This window comes from Triticum aestivum, chromosome 1A, assembly GCF_018294505.1.
Source record: "Triticum aestivum cultivar Chinese Spring chromosome 1A, IWGSC CS RefSeq v2.1, whole genome shotgun sequence".
Taxonomy (NCBI): domain Eukaryota; kingdom Viridiplantae; phylum Streptophyta; class Magnoliopsida; order Poales; family Poaceae; genus Triticum; species Triticum aestivum.
Window position 1 is genome coordinate 24009385 of NC_057794.1, and position 5883 is coordinate 24015267.

Sequence of the window (5883 nt, forward strand, 5' to 3'; positions counted from 1 at the left end):
CTTTCCCCCTCCGATAAAAGGAAGGTGGTGGTGGTGGGGGGGGGGGCGAATTGGACTAGGAGCCCAAGTGGGACTCCTCCCACTTGGGGCGCCCCTAGGCCGGCCTCTTCCCCTCTCCCTCCTCTATATACGGGGGTGGGGGTGCGTCTCTAACACACATCAATTGTTTCAAGCCGTGTGCGGCGCCCCCTCCACCGTTTGTTGTTCCTCCGATCATATTGTCGTAGTGCTTAGGCGAAGCTCTGCGCGGATCACTTCACCATCACCATCACCACGCCATCGTGCTAACGAAACTCTCCCTCGACACTTTGCTAGATCAAGAGTTCGAGGGACGTCATCGAGCTGAACGTGTGCAGAACTCAGAGGTGTCGTACATTCGGTACTTGACCGGTTGAATCGAGAAGACGTTCGACTACATCAACCACGTTAAGTAAACGCTTCCATTTTCGGTCTACGAGGGTACGTGGACACACTCTCCCCCGCTCGTTGCTATGCATCTCCTAGATAGATCTTGCGTGATCGTAGGAATTTTTTTGAAATTGCATGCTACGTTCCCCAACATCCACCTCACCATATGATTATGAATGAGATAAGTCCCATATCAACAAGCATACATGCATGGGAAAAGACCCGCCACAACATTCAACCATGCATGGAAAAATATTTTCATTCAATTATTCTTCTTAAATTCAGTAAATATTGTTACAACTATATATAATCAAATATAATTGATGTATTTTTATTTTGGTTCTCATGTTATCAGCGCTAATTTGTATTAATCAATTCCCATAGCAATGTGTGGGGTATCTTCTAGTTTCTCTTAAAACCCCAGGCTAATTGATTGGTAAAGCTTCGACAAACTAAACCAATACTCTAACTTTATTTCTTGTCTTAGTTTCACAGTCTCTCCATTTTTGTCTCAGTTATCAACACAGTACACCAGATTTTGTTGTCGTGATGATCCATAATCCGTACACTAATGTAAATTTCTAGTTCCAAAACCCATTGATTTTTTTCCTAAAAACTGTTGGCTAATTAATTGGCAAAGCTTTGATAAACTAAACCAACACTCTAACTTAATTTCATTTCTTAGTTGCATAGTCTATCCGTTTATTCTCAGTTATCAACAGAACCAACATATTTTGTTGTTGTGATCATTCATAATCCATACAACATTGTAAATTTCTAGGTCCATAGTATGCTTCAATATAGGGGCATTTTACTAGATTTGCACATGAACTAAAAGTGTGAGTAAGAATGTATACAACATTTCCTTAGTTAGATTTTTCGTTGACATTAACGTCCGGTGACTCCCAGCCACGGTTATAATGAATCCCTAGCTCCAGTGATGGGGAGCAGGTGTCACACCGAGCTACGGTCATGGTGTACCATTAGCTTGTACGGGTCGGAGAGGGAGACGAATACCCCTTGCACTTAATTTTGAATAAAATCGTGAGGGGTGTTCTTGGAAGCTCGAACTTGGTTAAATATGTGGCTTTTAGCCTTCTAAAATAAGGAGTTAATATTCATCATGTTTTTTCTCATTAAGGTAATAATTTAGCTTTTTTTCCTCCCCAATGAAAAATTGTTGAAACATAACATGATTTAAGTAGGGTTGTTTTACATTGGTGTCCACAATAACTAAAAATGCACTATAATATTGCATGAAAAGTATTTTGATAAGAGCCCAGAAGGAAACCAGCTTGTAATACTAGCGGTGAGTAAGATTCCATCATTATAGTAAAGCATTCACTGGATCCTAGGCTCATTGAGCTCCGAGTTTCAACATTCTGAAAATCACATTTAGAAGTTTCAAACAATTCAACAGAACATTATATTTAAATGTTGATGTGCCTTACACGTCTCTATAGAATATCATTCAGAAATAACTTAAGTTTTGGGCTAGACAAAAAGGTCACATATGTTTGATCCATAATAGCAAATGGTAGGTATATTATTGATTGTCATATTTTTATTTCTTCTGTGACCACAAATAAACAGCCATTAGTTTTATTGGTACATAGTACGTACATGTCGATGTTAATTTATTTTTTAGATTTTCCTTTCAAAGGGGTTCACTAAAGACAGGAATTCATTTGGGGTTTACAGGTGAATTAGACAAGTTAGATACCGGTGAATTTCTTCGAATATCAGTAAAACACATGCAATAAGTTTTTGCATATTTCTTCAATTTACTAGTCGGGGTAAAATAAATGACCCAAAAGACTTAAAGCGTAATTTTTTTCTTTTACAAACAGAGCACTGGCTAGATTTAATACATATTTCAAACTAGTATTTGTGGAAGAACAGAAACATAATAGAAGATGCAACATTACATGGAGCACCAAGTTATTAACCACAAGCTCAATATAAATTCCATTCTGTTACATTGAGTTTATTGTGAAAAAAATGAAAATCTGTATAAGTCTAAGAAATGCCGGTATCCAGGAACTGGTGGAACGTGTACCCGGCGGTGGCGGTGTCATGGCCGCACTCGCTGTGATCAGCCTCGATGCTCCCGCCATCATCGCATGGAGGGTGGTTCAGGTCGAGCCAGAGCACGCGCTTGCTACCGACGACGGGCTTGTTGATAGTTGTTGCTGGCGGTGACGTCGCGACGCCACGGCCTCCTGCAAGCATGGCACGGTGACGCCTCATGTGGCCACCAAGCGCCTGGCCGACGGCGAACTCGAGGCTGCAGACGGAGCAGCCATGCATCTTGGGCTTGAGGTCGCCGTCGCCGTCCAGCCGAGGCTTCTTGTGGCTGGCGCGGTGGCCGCCCAGCGCCTGGAACGACGGGAACATGTTGGCGCCGCCTCACCTCGCAGTGCCACTTCTTCTTCTACCTTGAGCTGCCTCTCACAACTCAATCTCCATCTCTCTTTGTTTCTCTCAAGAACACACACTACACGGTCATGGTGAAACTCCACACACACACACACGCATACACCAAAGAGAAGACAGCCGCTGCTTTGCCAAGAGGGTCTGCTCCTTGGTGAACACTAGTGCTACATCTTGCCACTTGTGCCCTCACAGCCTCTTCATTCTCATTCAATTGTTGAACTTAAATAGGCAGTACAAATGACTTCACACCCAGCCACTAACTCACGCACGCACACACTAGGCTGACCGACGCATTCGGCCACTATCCTACACACGTCGGCATAACACCATCTCCTCCTAGAATCTCTCCAGGATATGCATCACCTGCTAACTAACCTACACTCGGTCATGCACAAACAGACTCAACGCATGCATGGCTACATGACCGACCTTTTAGCTAGCCCACTAACCAACCCATACATGCAGCTAACGACGACTCCATTCATGCAAACTAACTCACCGTCCAGCCGGCCAGTCCTGCTTCAGTCATCTACGTGTGTGCCGTATCACACGACCTTGCCGCCTCGCGCGGCACCGCGGTGTCACGCCGCCATCGGCATCTCGCCGGACTCGCGGTATCTCACGGCCGTCTGGCATCTCGCCTTCTCCACACATCTTCATTGAAGCTCCGCTGAAGCATCAGCAGACTAGCTACTCTCTAACCTATGCAACATGCATGCTGGTACATCATGACAAGATTAGTGCTAACAATCACCTCCCTAATCTTGTCATGCTAAACCGCCAGTTCCTCTCGCGGATCGCCCGCAACACCTTGCCGTGCACGACGCCGTCGCAGCGCCAACCACCATGCACCATCTTGTCGTGGACGACCCCATCACAGCGTCCGTCACCATGCCGACTTGCCGCTCGTGGCGGCCTCCTCTCGACGTGGACGACGCTGTCGCAGCGCCGATCACCACGCCGTCTTCGCCAAGCGGCATCGCACCGCAACTTTTGTTGGCTTCACACCAACTTTCCATGATGACGATGGCATCACACCACCGTCGTCGGCATCACGCCGACTCTTCTTGTGGCAGCTTCGCACCGCCATCTTCACATAGCGGCACCGCATGGCCACCATCCTCCTTCTTGCGCCGTCGGCCTCCATCTCGCATGAAGTCCGTCGCGCCACAACCGACGCCGTCGCAGCGCCGGTCACCACGGACCATCTTGTCGTGGATGACGTCCTCGCGACGCCGATCATCGCACCACCTTCATCTCGCGGCATCGCACCGCAATCGGCCGCCCGCGGCATCGTGCCGCTGCCAGCCATCACCTCGCGCCCAGCGCCACGCCGGCCACCATAGCCGCCGGCACCGTCGTCGCCGCCATAGATCAACAAGGCTCTGATACCAATTGTTAGCGCCGCCTCACCTCGCAGCGCCACTTCTTCTTCTACCTTGAGCTGCCTCTCACAACTCAATCTCCATCTCTCTTTGTTTCTCTCAAGAACACACACTACACGGTCATGGTGAAACTCCACACACACACACACGCATACACCAAAGAGAAGACAGCCGCTGCTTTGCCAAGAGGGTCTGCTCCTTGGTGAACACTAGTGCTACATCTTGCCACTTGTGCCCTCACAGCCTCTTCATTCTCATTCAATTGTTGAACTTAAATAGGCAGTACAAATGACTTCACACCCAGCCACTAACTCACGCACGCACACACTAGGCTGACCGACGCATTCGGCCACTATCCTACACACGTCGGCATAACACCATCTCCTCCTAGAATCTCTCCAGGATATGCATCACCTGCTAACTAACCTACACTCGGTCATGCACAAACAGACTCAACGCATGCATGGCTACATGACCGACCTTTTAGCTAGCCCACTAACCAACCCATACATGCAGCTAACGACGACTCCATTCATGCAAACTAACTCACCGTCCAGCCGGCCAGTCCTGCTTCAGCCATCTACGTGTGTGCCGTATCACACGACCTTGCCGCCTCGCGCGGCACCGCGGTGTCACGCCGCCATCGGCATCTCGCCGGACTCGCGGTATCTCACGGCCGTCTGGCATCTCGCCTTCTCCACACATCTTCATTGAAGCTCCGCTGAAGCATCAGCAGACTAGCTACTCTCTAACCTATGCAACATGCATGCTGGTACATCATGACAAGATTAGTGCTAACAGAACACGCGGTCGCACGTCTTGCACACGAACGCCCGCTCGGGCGTGTTGTCACCGCGGCCGGCCGCCGGCTTGGGAATCGGTTGCTCCCGTGACACGTGCAGTAGCACACGCGCCATCTCCCGCTCAAACTCAAATCTCTTCATCATTTGATGACTAACCAATGAAGAAGAAGTTGAGATGGACAAAAGGAAGAAGAAGCTGAGATTGGTAACGGGCAGATGGATGAAGAAGAAGCGCAGCAAACTGCATCTTTATTTATAGGCAACGGATGTATATAAGCTATAAAGTTATCAGCCAGTAGCTAGGCGGCAGACTCGTATAATCTATATGCTATAAAGTAGTTGGCCCGTAGCTAGGCGGCAGTGAATCTTATAACATCACAAGTTAACCCTGCGAAGAGACCAAGAAACGGTCGCACGTACGTACGGGGCGCCATGGAACCATGCATGATGCATCTCTTCTTTTCTCTCGAGCTAGCTAGTGGATACATATGCAGCAGCTTAGCAGCAGCAGATCGTGCATGATGATGCACGACAGGCGTCCCATTAGATTCTGGGCCGAACTGTTTTCTCTTCTTGAAACATGTTACGTCTCGGGGAAAATTAAACTGAGAAATGTATCCAGTATTCCAGTATCCAATATGAATTTTGATAGACACCAGTTCCAGAAAATGGAAGATACTCCCTCCGTTCTGAAATGTTTGTCTTTCTAGGCATTTCAAATGGACACAACATACGGATGTATGTAGACTTATTTTAGGGTGTAGATTCATTCATTTTGCCCCGTATGTAGTCACTTGTTGAAATCTCTAGAAAGACAAATATTTAGGAACGGATGGAGTAGATAAGACTTT

The 5883-nt window shown here is 47.5% G+C and overlaps 1 pseudogene; it reads right to left on the bottom strand.

The window, feature by feature from the left end:
• Positions 1 to 2427: 2427 nt before the first annotated feature.
• LOC123074163 (zinc finger protein ZAT12-like) lies at positions 2428 to 5176 on the bottom strand (annotated as a pseudogene).
• Positions 5177 to 5883: the final 707 nt, after the last annotated feature.